Source organism: Callithrix jacchus, chromosome 2 (genome assembly GCF_049354715.1).
Source record: "Callithrix jacchus isolate 240 chromosome 2, calJac240_pri, whole genome shotgun sequence".
Classification (NCBI taxonomy): Eukaryota; Metazoa; Chordata; class Mammalia; order Primates; family Cebidae; genus Callithrix; species Callithrix jacchus.
Window position 1 is genome coordinate 48160443 of NC_133503.1, and position 15389 is coordinate 48175831.

The following is a 15389-nucleotide window of genomic DNA, read 5'->3' on the forward strand; positions in this document are numbered from 1 at the left end:
TGGGGCCTCTTCCCTGGATGGACCATAGTTGCCTGAGGGCAGGGCCTGAGCCTCCCCAGCCTCCCCAGTGGGGGCCATTGCTGTCCAATGCATGATGTTTCTTCTGCTCTCCCGGACTTTGGCCAGCAACGCTCTCATGCTTGGGGAGAATAGGCTCTTCCGGCAGCCACCCTGGGGCAAGCCTGGCTCTCCTCCCTCCGCTAGGCAGGTAGGGCCAGCTGCTGTGCAGACATGCAGCCACCATGACTCATCCTCAGCTTGGGCATGGCCCGCCTTTCCCTGAGCAGAGCTGTGGGAACCAACTGGGTGGGTCCCAACTGGCAAAGCAGCCCATCCACCCACTTTTCCTACCATCCCAGGCTCAGCAATGCGGTCCTTGCTTTTCCCACTTGAACAATGGACTTCTGGAGATCATGCTTTAACCCTCTGGGTGTGCCCACCAATCAGAGCTGTGTCTTCCTATATCAAAACCCACCCAATCCGGCCGGGCAAGGTGGCTCACACCTGCAATCCCAGCACTTTGGGAGGCCGAGGTGGGGGGATCATGAGGTCAGGAGTTCAAGATCAGCCTGACCAACATGATGAAACCCCATCTCTTTAAGAAACAGCAACAAGAAAACCCCACCCAATCCAACCATATTCCCTGAGATCATGAGAAAGAGTGTCTTGTGAATCCAGCCTCAAATTCTGGGAATAACTTCCACTTGGATATGAATAATGGCTGTTCACTTTCATCAACAGCTATGTGCTTGACACTATTCTGTTTTTTGTTTTGTTTTGAGACAGGGTCTCACTCTGTCATCCAGGCTAAAGTACAGTGGTGTGATCTCGGCTCACTGTAATCTCAACCTCCTGGGTTCAAAAGATTGCCCAGCCTCAGCCTCCCAAGTAGCTAGGATTACAGGCCTGCACCACCATGCCCAGCTAATTTTTTTTTTTTTTTTTTTTTTTTTAGTAGAGAGGGGATTTCACTATGTTAGCCAGGCTGATCCCAAACTCCTGGCCTCAGGTAATCCTCCCACCTCAGTGTCCCAAAGTGCTGGGATTATAGGCATGAGCCACTATACCTGGCTGTGCTTGACACTATTTTAAACTTAACAGGCCAGGTGCAGTGGCTTACATCTATAATCCCAACACTTTGGGAGACCAAGGCGGGCGGATCACCTGAGGTGAGGAGTTTGAGACCAGCCTGGGCAATGTGGTGGAACTCTATCTACTAAAAATGCAAACATTTTTAGCTGGGTGTGGTGGCAGATGCCTGTAATCCCAGCTGCTCAGGAGGCTGAGGTGGGAGAATCGCTTGAACCCAGGAGGTGAAGGTTGCAATGAGCCAAGATCGTGCCACAGCACTCCAGCCTGGGCGACAGAGAGAGACTTTGTCTCAAAAAAGCATTACACTCAACAAAGCTTTTGCCTTGATCCCTGATGGTGGGAGGGTAAGACAGAAGGAGAATTTTTATCCAATTGTTTAGACACAAGAACTGAATCTCAGGGTAGAGAAGAAAGCTAACCTGGGTCATTGTCAGTGTCAGAGTGAAATCTAGTAACTTGGTCCTCTATGTCCCCCAGCTCCAGTGTTATTTCCAAGGCACCAAGCTGCCTCCCGGGAGCAAGGAGGATGCGACTTCTGTTTTAGAGCAAGGGTTAATGCAAAAGACAGTTAGCAATGTATGCAGCTTTGATGTTGTGACTTCACCTTTAGTAGAAATGGGAACAAGCCAAGGAAAAGGTCCCAGTGAAACCTGAGATAATTAATGTGGCCAGAAAGAGGCAAGAATTCATTAGATCCAGATACAAAAGCAAAGTTAACGGCCTGAACTGAAATGCTAACGGAGGCGAGTTAGAGGCCAGCACCCCCCACAATTTTCCAGAGTGCTTTAGCGAATTGAGTAGAGGCTGCTAGTTCTCTGTATTGTGTAAGAGCTGATTGTAAATGGCTCAAACAGCTGACACTGAAAGCTTTCAGCAAACTTGTCTTTTTGAAGCCGGAGTAAATGTGGTAGGCCAGCTTTCCCAAGCCACCTCTGTTGATTACGTTGTTTTATAAGTAGCATTTTAGATCACTGGATTGATTTGCTAATTATACAGGGTAAGTCTTTGTTTGAAAGAGATCGTCTAGAACAATGAGAACATGTGGACACAGGGAGGGGAGCACTACACACTGGGGTCTGTTGGGGAGAATAGGGGAGGAACAGCAGAGGGTGGGGAGTTGGGGAGAGAGAGCATGGGGAGAAATGCCAGATATAGGTGAAGGGGAGGAAGGCAGCAAATCACACTGCCACGTGTGTACCTATGCAACAATCTTGCATGTTCTTCACATGTACCCCAAAACCTAATATGCAATTAAAAAAAAAAAGAAAAGAAAGAGATAGTCTACTCAGGAGGAGGGATTATTTATTTATTTATTTATTTTTGAGACTGAGTTTCACTCTTGTTGCCCAGGCTGGAGTGCAATGACACAATCTTGGCTCACCGCAACCTCCACCTCCTGCATTCAAGTGATTCTCCTGCCTCAGCCTCCCAAGTAGCTGGGATTACAGGCATGTGTCACCATGCTTGGCTAACTTTTGTATTTTTAGTAGATCTGCGGTTTTACCATGTTGGTCAGGCTGGTCTCGAACTCCCGACCTCAGGTGATCCGCCCGCCTCGGTCTCTTAAAGTATTGGGATTACAGGCATGAGCCCCCGTGCCCGGCCATGGGGAGGGATTATTACAGTGGGAGCTGACTTTCAACTCAAAGGAGTTTCAGGAATTCGATCCAGAGATTCAAACCTGGAGAAGAAAAGGAATAAGGTGAGAGCAAAAGAAAACTATTGTGACCCTTTGCTTAGGGTCCTGGGCCTGTGGGCAGCCTGACTCAAGAAGCTCCTACTCTTGGGCCTGACGCTGTGGCTCATGCCTGTAACCCCAACACTTTGGGAGACCAAGATGGGTGGATCGCTTGAGCCCAGGAGCTTCAGATCAGCCTGGGCAACATGGCAAAACCTCAGCTCTACAAAAAATACAAAAATTCTTAGGGCGTGGTAGCACATGCCTGCTGTTCCAGCTTCTCCAGAGGCTGAGGTGGGAGCATCACCCGAGCCTGAGAGATCAAGGCTGCAGTGAGCTGTGACTGTGCCATTGCACTCCAGCCTGGGTGACAAAGTGAGATCCTGTCTCAAAAAGAAAGAAGCTCCTACTCTCATGGTCTCCCAACCAGTGGGCATATTAAAAAACTGATCTATCTTGTTTTAGAAGCTTGTCCTGGCTGGGCACAGTGGCTCATGCCTATAACCCCAGCACTTTGGAAGGCTAAAGTGGGAGGATTGCTTGAGTGGAGGAATTCTAAACTAGCCTGGGCAACATAGTGAGGACCCCACCTCTACATTTAAAAATAAAAAATTGGCCAAGTGTGGTGGCTCACACCTGTAATCCCAGCATTTTGAGAGGTTGAGGCAGGCGGATTATGAGGTCAAGAGGTGGAGACCATCCCGGCCAACATGGTGAAACCCCGTCTCTACTAAAAATACAAAAATTAGCTAGGCGTGGTGGCGTATACCTGTAATCCCAGCTACTCAGGAGGCCGAGGCAGGACAATCACTTGAACCTGGAAGGCAGAGGTTGCCGTGAGCCAAGATTGTACCACTGCACTCCAGCCTGGTGGCACAGTGAGACTCCATCTCAAATACAAAAGTAAATAAATATAAATAAATAAAAATAAAAATTTAGGCTGGCTGCAGTAGTTCAATCCTATAATCTCAGCACTTTGGAAGGCCAAGGCGGGAGAATTACCTGAGGTCAGGAGTTTGAGACGAGCCTGGTCAAAGTGGTAAAACCCCATCTCTACTAGACATTAAAAAAAAAAAAAAAATTAGCTGGGCATGGTGGTGGGTGCCTGTAATCCCAGCTACTTGGGAGGAGGAGGCAGGAGAATTGCTTGAACCAGGGAAGCAGGTTGCAGTGAGCCAAGATCACACCACTGCTCTCCAGGCTGGGTGACAGAGTGAGACTCCATCTCAAAAAATAAAATAAAATAAAAAATAAAACATTAGCCAGGTGTCGTGGTTCAGACCTATAATCCCAGCTACTTGTGAGGCTGAGGTCAGAGGATCGGTTAAGCCCAGGAAGCAGAGGTTACAGTGAGCCATGATCATGCCACTGCATTCCAGCCTGAGTGAGAGGGTGAAGCCCTGTCTCAAAAAAGCAGCAGCAGCTTGTCTTGATCCATTTTTGTGCTGCCATAACAGAATACCTGACGCAATGGGTAATTTATGAAGAACAGAAATTTATTGGCTTATGGTTCTGCAGACTGGCAAGTCCAAGATCGAGGTCTACATCTGGTGAGGGCCTTCTCGTTACATCACAACATGGTAGAAGGCATCGCATGGCAAGGTGCATGTTCATTTTTTTCTTTGAGATGGAGTTCCTCTCTTGTTGCCCAGGCTGGAGTACAACGGCGCGATCTCAGTTCACTGACTTCTGCCTCCCAGGTTCAAGCTATCCTTCTGCCTCAGTCTCCTGAGTTGCTGGGATTTCAAGCATGAGCCACTAGGCCCAGCTAATTTTTGTATTTTTTAGTGGAGACAGGGTTTCGCCATGTTGGTCAGACTGGTCTTGAACCCCTGACCTCAGGTGATCCACGGCAACCTCTGCCTCCTGGATTCAAGCAATTCTCCTGCCTCAACCTCCCGAGTAGCTGGGATTACAGGCGTGCGCCACCAGGCCCGGCTAATTTTTGTATTTTCTAGAAGAGACAGGGTTTTGTCATGTTGGCCAGGCTGGTCTCAAACTCCTAACCTCAGGTGATCCACCCTTCTCGGCCTTCCAAAGTGCCGGGATTACAGGTGTGAGCCACTGTGCCAGATTTTTTTTTTTTTTTTTTTTTTTTTTTTGAGGCAAGGTGTAGCTCTGTCATCCAGCCCAGGCTGGTGTGGAGTGGCACAATTACAGCAGCCTTGACCTCCCAGGCTCAAGCAATCCTCCTGCCTCCAAACTCACTTTTATAGCAAACCCACTCCCATGATAACTGCATTAATCCATTCATGAGGGAAGAGTCCTCATGACCTAATTACCCCTTAAAGTTTCCACCTCTCTCCCAGCACTTTGGGAGGCGAGGCGGATCGATCACGAGGTCAAGAGATTGAGATCATCCTGGTCAACATAGTGAAACCCCATCTCTACTAAAAATACAAAAAATTAGCTGGGCATTGTGGCGCGTGCCTGTAATCCCAGCTACTCAGGAGGCTGAGGCAGGAGAATTGCCTGAACCCAGGAGGCGGAGGTTGCGGTGAGCTGAGATCACGCCATTGTACTCCAGCCTGGGTAACAAGAGCGAAACTCCGTCTCAAAAAAAAAAAAAAAAAAAAAAAGTTTCCACCTCTCTCTCTCTTTTTTTTTAAAGACAGAGTCGCCGGGTGCGGTGGCTCACGCCTGTAATCCCAGCACTTTGGGAGGCCGAGGCGGGCGGAGCACGAGGTCAAGAGATGGAGACAATCTTGACCAACATGGTGAAACCCCCGTCTACTAAAAATACAAAAAATAGCTGGGTGTGGTGGCGCATGCCTGTAATACCAGCTATTTGGGAGGCTGAGGCAGAATTGCCTGAATCTGAGAGGCAGCGGTTGCAGTGGGCCGAGATTTCACCACTGCATTCCAGCCAGGTGCCTAGCAACAGAGCAAGACTCTGTCTCAAAAAAAAAAAAAAGATAGAGGATCTCACTCTGTCACCCAGGTTGGTGTGTGGTGGCACAGTCACAGCTCACTGTGGCCTCACCCACACCTCCTGAAGCAATCCTCCCACCTCAGCCTGAAGATTAGCTGCGACTACAGGCATATGCCACCACACTCAGTTAATTTCGGTTTTTGTTTTTGTTTGCAGCGACAGGGTCTCACTATGTTGTTACCCAGCCTGGTCTTGAACTCCTGGGCTCAAGTGACCTTCCCACCTCAACTTCCCAATGTTCTGGGATTACTGATGTGAGCACTGTGCCTGGCTAGGTCCCACCACTCAAAACGGTTGTATTGGCTTTCCTTTTTGCTTTCGGCCCAAGTGGTTGCTGCCGAGAAACCTGGGAAGTTGGTGCTTGTCCTGGCTGGACGCTACTCTGGACACAAAGCCGTTATCATGAAGAACATTGATGATGGCACCTCAGACCACCCCTACAGCCATGCTCTGGTGGCTGGAATTGACCACCATTCTCACAAAGTGGCAACAGCCATGGGCCAGAAAAAGATCACCAAGAGGTGAAAGATCAAGTCTTTTGTGAACGTTTATAACTACAATCACCTGGTGCCCACAGGGTACTCTGGATATCCCCTTGGACAAACTGTCATTATTTACGATGTTTTCAGAGATCCTGCTCTTAAACCTAAGGCCTGACAAGAGGCCAAGGTCAAGTTTGAAGAGCAATACAAGACAGGCAAGAACACATGGTTCTTCCGGAAGCTGCTGTTGTAGGTGCCTTGTTTTGGTCATTAAAAATTTAAAAAAAGGCCAGGCATGGTGGCTTACACCTGTAATCCAAGCACTTTGGAGTCCAAGCACCTGAGGTTGGGAGTTCAAGACCAGCCTGACCAACATGGTGAAACCCCATCTTTATTTAAAAATAAAAATTAAAAAGATTAAAAAAAAAAGTGGCATTGGATATTAGGTTTTCAGCATATAAGCTTTGGGGACACATTCAAATCACAGCAAAGCTCCTTCAGGGGAACAGCTCTAGAGAAAAGGGGTTGCCATGATCAACCTGAAGGAGGAACTGATGGAGTTGTTCACTGATTTTCAGTAAAAGCTCTCCAAGTGATTTCTGCCAAGTATCTTGGAAATAATCCAGAGAACTGAGTGACACTGTAATAACAAAACTCCTTCCAGTTCCACATACTTTTGTGAAAAAAGCTTCTAAACTCATATATGGATTAAAATTTAAAAATAAGGATAGTGTTGATAGTGATTCCTGTTCCAAGGAATAAATAATATTTATCAATGTATACATGAACATACATTTAAAAAATCCCTCTCAATAAATAAAATGTAACTCTCCATATTCAAACTGTTATCAAATTTGTATTGTACTTATGTGGTTTTTGATCGGTTAGGTCTAATGGCAACTCTAGCCGGAAGAAATAACACGTCAAAGTTTATGGTCACAAGAAATTAAAAATTGAAATTGGAATTCAAGTGCCTATTTCTATTACAAAGAAATGCTCTATGGCAATCATGAAAAGACAGTATAGGATCGAAACGAATTGCATGTATGACCCAATACTGCAGGGAAAGTGAAATGGAAATAGGAGTTCAAGAAGAAAAAGAGAGGAATGTGAAGTTTTTGACTGAAATTTGTCCATGTGTTTTCCAAGGATGGTAGTAAGTAGAGCTGCCCCAGAAGGGTGTGACTCCAGTTCCTCAGTAAGTGCCACCAGCCCAAGATAATCACACTGGAAAGGAGGCCACGGGCCGGCATGGTGGCTCATGCCTGGAATCCCAGCACTTTGAGAGACTGATGCAGGAGGATCACTTGAAGTCAGGGGCTTAAAACCAGCCTGGTCAACATGGTAAAACACTGCCTCTACTAAAAATACAAAAAATTACCCTGGTGTGGTGGTGGGTGCCTGTAGTCTCACCTACTCAAGAGGCTGAGGCAGGAGAATCGCTTGAACCCAGGACGTGGAGGTTGCAGTGAGCTGAGATACCACTGCAATCCAGCTGGGGTAACAGAGCAAGACTCTGAAAGAAAGAAAGAAAAAGAAAGAGGCTGGGCATGGTGGCTCACGCCTGTAATCCAAGCACTTTGGAGGCCAAGGCGGTGGATCACCTCAGGTTGGGAGTTCAAGACCAGCCTGACCAACATGGTGAAACGCCGTCTTTAAAAATAAAAATAAAATAAATAAATAAAAAGAGAGAGAGAGAGAGAGGGAGGGAGGGAAGGAGAAAGGAAGGAAGGAGGGAAAGAAAGAAGGAAAGAGAAAGAGAAAAAGAAAGAGAGGGAAAGAGAGAAAGAAAAGGGGCCACAGCTGGGTGCAGTGTAATCTCATGCCTGTAATCTCAGCACTCTGGGAGCCTGAGGTAAGGAGATCGGGAGGTAGAGAGGTAGGGAGATTGCTTGAGTTCAGGGGTTCTAGCTACCTGGGCAACGTGGCAAAACTCCATCTCTTAAAAAAAAAAAATTAGGCAGGTATGGTGGCATGTGCCTGTGGTCCCAGTTACTTGGGAGGCTGAGGCAGGAGGATTGCATGAGCCTGGAAGGTTGAGGCTGCAGTGAGTTGTGATTGCACCACTGCACTCCACCCTAGCCAACAAAGTGAGATTCTGTCTCAAATAAATAAAGAAATAAAAACAAAGAAAGGAGGTAACACTGTGGATATCTTTTTTTCCTTTTCTTTAATTTTTTTTTTTTTTGAGACAGAGTTTCGCTCTTGTTACCCAGGCTGGAGTGCAATGGCGCGATCTCAGCTCACCACAACCTCTGCCTCCTGGGTTCAGGCAATTCTGCCTCAGCCTTCTGAGTAGCTGGGATGACAGGCACGCACCACAATGCCCAGCTAATTTTTTGTATTTTTAGTTAAAACGGGGTTTCACCATGTTGACCAGGATAGTCTAGATCTCTCTTTTATTTTTTGAGACGGAGTTTCACTCTTGTTACCCAGACTGGAGTGCAATGGCAGGATCTCGGCTCACCGCAACCTCCGCCTCCTGGGTTCAAGCAATTCTCCTGCCTCAGTCTCCCGAGTAGCTGGGACTACAGGCACGCACCACCATGCCCAGCTAATTCTTGTGTTTTTAGTAGAGACGGGGTTTCACCATGTTGACCAGGATGGTTTCGATCTCTTGACCTCGTGATCCACCCGCCTCGACCTCCCCAAGTGCTGGGATTACAGGCATGAGCCATTGCACCCGGCCCTTTTTTTTTTTTTTTTTGGTGTCTTGACTTGGATATGAACTGAGGTTGTTGCGGGCACAACACCAACTACTAACCACTATACGATCACGGCCTGTGGATATCTTTAATTGACTCTCTTGGGATATAATTAAAAACAGAACTTTCAAATTTGAGTTCTAATAGTGCTCAGAAAAGTACAACCCTCTATAGAAACCCTTCAACCACAAGCTTTGCAACTACTTAAAATTATGATTTAAAAAACTAGATGTCAAAAATTAGGCACAAGCCTGACCAACATGGCAAAACCCTGTCTCTACTAAAAATATATAAATTTGATCCCTGGGGAGTACATTGATGAAAATAAATAAATAAAATTTAAAAAAAATTAGCTGGACCTGGTGGTGCATGCCTGTAATCCCAGCTACTCAGGAGGCTGAGGCAGAAGAATCTGGGAGGCGGAGGTTGCAGTAAGCCAAAATCATGCCACTGCACTCCACCCTGGGTGACAGAGCAAGACTCCAACTCAAAAAAAAAAAAAATTAGCCGGGCATGGTGGCACATGCCTGTAATCCCAGCTACTAGGGAGGTTGAGGCAGGAGAATTGCTTGAACCTGGGAGGTGTAGGTTGCAGTGAGCCGAGATCACACCACCGCACTCTGGCCTGGGCAACTGAGTAAGTCTCCATTTCAAAAAACAAGTAATAGGCCAGGCGCGGTGGCTCACGCCTGTCATCCCAGCACTTTGGGAGGCCGAGGCGGGTGGATCACAAGTTCAAGAGATCGAGACTATCCTGGCTAACATGGTCAAACCCTGTCTCTACTGAAAATACAAAAATTAGCCTTGCATGGTATCACGCACCTCTGGTCCCAGCTACTTGGGACCAGAAAAAAAAAGGGCAGAAGAATCACTTGAACTCAGGAGGCGGAGGTTGCAGTGAGCCGAGATAGCGCCACTGCACTCCAGCCTGGTGACAGAGCAAGACTCCGTCTCAAAAAACCAAAAACAAATAATAACAATAATAAACCAGATGTCAACTTAAAGGTGTGCAAAGAGATACACTATTTTCAGATTTATTTTAGAGACATGTGAACAAAAGAGTTTGAAAAGTCTAAACCAGCAATGATAGCCAACAAGGTGACCATCCTCGCTTCACTTTTCTCAAAAGACTCAACTTAATTTCTAACCCCTTGTCTTCAGAGAACTGAAAACCATTTTCTCCCTGCTTTCTGATCTAAATCCCAATTAACATGAGAAATATGAAGAGAATGAAGATTAAGAATGAAGATATCTGGCCAGGAACAGTGGCTGACACCTGAAATCCCAGCATATTGGGAGGCCGAGGCAGAGGAGGACGGCTGAGCCCAGGTGTTAGTTTGAGATCAGCCAGGGAAATATGGGGCAACCTCTGTCTCTATGTTAAAAAAATAATAATAAAAATTTAAAAATCAGGCCAGGTGCAGTGGCTCACACCTGTAATCCCAGCACTTTGGGAGGCCGAGGCGGGTGGATCACGAGGTCAAGAGATCGAGACCATCCTTGTCAACGAGGTGAAATCCCGTCTCTAAAAAGAAAGAAAGAGAGAAAGAAAAATAAATAAATAAATAAATAATAAAATCAGCCAGGCATGGTGGCTCTCGCCTATAGTCCCAGCTACTTGGGAGGCTGAGGTGGGAAGATTAACTTGAGCCCAGGATGTCAAGGCTGCAGTGAGGTGTGATTGCACTACTGCATTCCAGCCTGGGTGACACAATGAGACCCTTTCTCTTAGGGAAAAAAAAGAGTGAAGAAACCACTAAATTGCTTTGTGGCCTTAATGCAGTCAGCTCCCCTTTTCTTTTTCTTTTTCTTTTTTTTTTTTTTTTTGAGACGGAGTTTCGCTGTTGTTACCCAGACTAGAGTGCAATGGCACAATCTCGGCTCACTGCAACCTCTGCCTCCTGGGTTCAAGCAATTCTCCTGCCTCAGCCTCCCCAATAGCTGGGACTACAGGCGCGCACCACCATGCCCAGCTAATTTTTTTGTATTTTTAGTGGAGACAGGGTTTCATCTTGTTGACCAGGATGGTCTCGATCTCTTGACGTCGTGATCCACCCGCCGCGGCCTCCCAAAGTGCTGGGATTACAGGCGTGAGCCACCGCGCCCGGCCAGCTCCCCCTTTCTGGGCTGGTTTCCTCCACTGCAGCATGTTGAAGCATATTTTAAAATGTCTATTTAAAAGGTGCAGTCTTGTCCTAAAGGTTTATGAGCTTGAATGTCCGTCCAGCAATAACATTTTTAGACTCCTTGCTATTTTTCAGTACCAAACTCTTGTGTTCTCCATGCCTCTCCCACCCCCAACCATGCGCCCCTGGAGAGAAATGAGCACATCTTTGGGTGAAACACACCCTCAGTTTATGGCCTATGTCTATAGATTTACAAGTTCTTTTCTGGTTGGAAGTCACCTCACCAGCCCCACCCCCATGCCCCAGGGCTGTCTTAGCTATAGCTGAGCTGCTGCTCCTCATGAGTCTATCACTAAAGAAATAGTCAATAAGTGGCTGGGCATGGTGGCTCACGCCTATAATCCCAGCTCTTTGGGAGGCCAAGGCGGGTGAATCAGGAGGTCAAGAGATCGAGACCATCCTGGTCAACAAGGTGAAACCCCATCTCTACTAAAAATGCAAAAATTAGCTGGGCATGGTGGCACGCACCTGTAGTCCCAGCTACTCGGGAGACTGAGGCAGGAGAATTGCTTGAACCCAGGAGTCAGAGGTTGCAGTGAGCCAAGATCGTGCCATTGCACTCCAGCCTGGGTAACAAGAGCAAAACTCTGTCTCAAAAAAAAAGAAAAGAAAAAGAAATAGTCACTAAGCATCCGCAACACGTGTGCCCTTCCTCAAGCATTAGGAGTAGAGACTAATGCAGTCTGGCCTTGGGGATCTTTGTCCAGTCAGAGAGAAATGCATGTTTCAGTAACTGCAGAAATACAATTGCAGAATCTGGCTAGGAAAGTGTGACAGTAACGGTGCAGAGGAGGCACAGAGCAGCTTTCCTTGTGGTGTGGGAAACTTCCCAGAGACGTTTGAATTGGCTTTTGAACAAAGAGGCAGATTGGAGAAAGTGAAAGGCATTTCTAGCACAGAGAAACATATGAAGGCAAGATGGCACAATGAATCCTGGGAATTGCAAGTGTATCTGGAGTGTACAGTGTGGGATGGAAATTGGGGCTGGGAATAGAAGCCAAGAGATAAATTTGGATAGCTTGGTAAGCAGGGAACAGATCATGGAATTTGGTCGTTATCCTGAAAGCAGTGGGGGTGGGAAGGGGCACATTCAAGAAGAATCATATGGAGAATGAAGCTTAGATAAAAGCTACTTCAAGAGTTCAGGCAGTCAGCAGCGATGGCTCACAACTGTAATCCCAGCACTTTGGGAGGCCAAGGAGACCAGATCGCCTGAGGTCAGCAGTTCGAGACCAGCCTGGGCAACATGGCAAAACCTCGTCTCTACTAAAAATACAAAAATTTGCTGGGCGTGGTGGTGGGCACCTGTAATCCTAGCTACTCAGGAGGCTGAGGCAGGAGAACCGCTTGAACCCAGGAGGCAGAGGCTGCCGTGAGCCAAGATCTCACCATTGCATTCCATCCTGGGTAACAAGAGCAAAACTCTGCCTCAAAGTAATAATAATAATAAAGCCTGCATGAAGGTCAGCAAGAATTAGTGAAAAAAAGAAAGTTGGGCTGGGCATAGTGGCTCAATCCTGGAATTCCAGCGCTTTGGGGGGCCAGCAGTTCAAGACCAGCCTGGATAAGATGGCAAGACCATCTTTAAAAAAGAAAAGAAAAGAAAAAAAATTACCCAGGCATGGTGATGCATGACTGAAGCAGGATTGGTTGAGGCCAGGGGTTAGAGACTGCAGTGGGCTCTGATGGTACCACTGCACTCCAGCCTGGCTGACAGAGCAAGACTCTTGTCTCCAAAAAGAATTAAAGTGGTTAGATTTAAGCCTACAACACTAGACTTTTAAAAATAAAAATATATTTTTTTTTTTTTTTTTTTTTTTGAGACGGAGTTTCGCTCTTGTTGCCCAGGCTGGAGGGCAATGGCATGATCTCAGCTCACCGAAACCTCCGCCTCCTGAGTTCGAGCGATTCTCCCGCCTCAGCCTCCCAAGTAGCTGGGATTACAGGCATGCCTGTGTTTTTACTAGCGATAGAGTTTCTCCATGTTGGTCAGGGTGGTCTCAAACTCCAGACCTCAAGTGATCCACCCACCACAACCTCCCAAAGTGCTGGGATTACCAGCGTGAGCCACCGCGCCCGGCCTTTTCTGAAAACATACTTTTAAAACAAAATAAAGAGGCCGGGCGCAGTGGCTCACACCGGTAATCCCAACACCTTGGGAGGCTGTGTCAGGCGGATCAGGAGGTCAGAAGCTCGAGATCAGTCTGCCCAACATGGTGAAACACCGTCTCTATTAATAGTACAAAAATTAACCCGGCGTGGTGTGCGCCTGTAGTCCCAGCTACTAAGGAGGCTGAGGCAGAAGAATCGCTTGAACAGGGAGGTGGAGGTTGCGGTGAACTCAGATCACACCACTGCACTCCAGCCTGGGTGAGAGAGTGAGACTCCGTCTCAAAACAACAACAATAAAATAACTGGGTTCGGTGGTGTGTGCCTGTCGTCCCAGCTACGTGGGAAGCTGAGGCAGGAGGATCACTTGAGGCCAGGAGTTGCAGGTTTCAGTGTGTTGTTATAATCACACCTGTGAATAGCCACTGCACTCCAGCCTGGGCAATATAGGGAAACCCCATCTCTTAAAAAAAAAGGGGGGGGCCTAGATCAAATATTAATAAAATTCCTTTTACAGTTAGGATGAGGATTACAGTTCTATTTTCAAGAAAGTCAATCTGGGGGCCTTTTGTTGATTCCTTTTGGGGTAATACTGGTTAAGAGTGAGGCCAATTTAAAACTCTGAATCTACAATTGGCATGTGGATGAAACAAAACTTTTTTTTTTTTTTTTGCATAGGTGCAAGGTAAATGTGACCTGACAGCAGAGCTTGAATAAGACATAGCAGGGTTTTTTTGGGTTTTGTTTGTTTTTGAGATGGAGTTTTACTGCTCTGTTGCCCAGGCTGGAGTGCAGTGGCACCATCTTGGCTCACTGCAAACTCTGCCTCTCGGGTTCAAGTGATCCTCCTGCCTCCATCCACCTCCTGAGTAGCTGGGATTACAGGCGACCACCACCACACCTGGCTAATTTTTGTGTTTTCAGTAGAGATGGGTTTTACCATCTTGGCCAAGCTGGTCTCAAACTCCTGCCCTCTGACCTCAAATGATCCACCCGCCTTGGCCTTCTAAAGTGCTGGGATTACAGGCATGAGCCACTGTGCCTGGACGATAGCAGTGCTTTAATTGACCACAAATCTGGGTCAAAACTGCTGAAAGAAAGCGAATTTATCCTGATGTACGTTAATATTCAACAGCAGTTTTACTGGTCACTTTTTTGTACTAGCATCTATAAGGGAAAAAGGAGATATGGCCTTTACCCTAAAACAAACAAACAAACAAAAAATCTCTCCTCTCCTTATATTACTTTTTGAGACAGGGTCTCACTCTGCTGTCCAGGCTAGAGTGTGCAGTGGTACTATCATGGGTCACTGCAGCCTCGATTTCCCAGGTTCAAGTGATCCTACCACCTCAGCCTCCCTAGTAGCCGGGACTATAGGCACACACCACCATGCCTGGCTAATTTCTGTATTTTTTGTAGAGATGGGGTTTTGCCATATTGCCCAGGCTGGTTTTGAACTCCTAAGCTCAAGCAGTCTGCCCACCTCAGCCTCCCAAAGGGCTGGGGTTACGCCTGGTCTTCTCTTTCTTATTCCTATGCCACCAACACAGAGATATTGCCCCTCAAAAGTCAAACAGCTGTTGGTCATTTATGGGAAAGTTGCAATGCTAAACCCTCAGCAGATGGACAGATTATTTCTTGCTATGTTTATGCATTTCCTAGCAACGGGGGACTGCATGGCTTGTTTTCCTATGTGACAAGCCCTGAAAACCAGGCAAGGAGCCAATGGAGAGTCATCTGAGTTTACAGCCTGAGGATCTGCCTTCCTGGAAGATCTAGCCTGGATACCTGAGGATACAAACAGCCAGAGACTGCTTCTCTGACACACCCAACTTTCTCTAACATGAACATGCAAACAATCTGAAAGCAAGAACATTAGAAGGAACCACATACCTATCATCTTCCCCATATCTTTAAACTTCCTTTGCAGATAGATGGGGACTGAGTAGTTCTGGCCAGTAAGCTATGGAAAAAGTGGTATGTGTGTGTGTCAGTTCCCAGCTTAACCAGTTCACTGCTGGTGTGCCTCTCTGCTGCATCAATCTGGAAGGTCTCAAGTTCCAGATGGTGTTGTCAGAAGACTGTAGGCATGTTACTTGGCTCACATTAGGGAGAAGGACATTTTGCATAAAGCCGTTATTCCAGAGATCATCATTAAGCACCATGACTAATAAATAATACAGCTTCCTCCTTGACTTCTCCATA

General features: G+C 46.8%; 1 pseudogene; it reads left to right on the top strand.

Annotated features, from left to right (window-relative positions):
* The first annotated feature begins 4347 nt into the window (after window positions 1–4347).
* On the top strand, window positions 4348–6720 carry LOC108588471 (large ribosomal subunit protein eL27 pseudogene; annotated as a pseudogene).
* Window positions 6721–15389: the final 8669 nt, after the last annotated feature.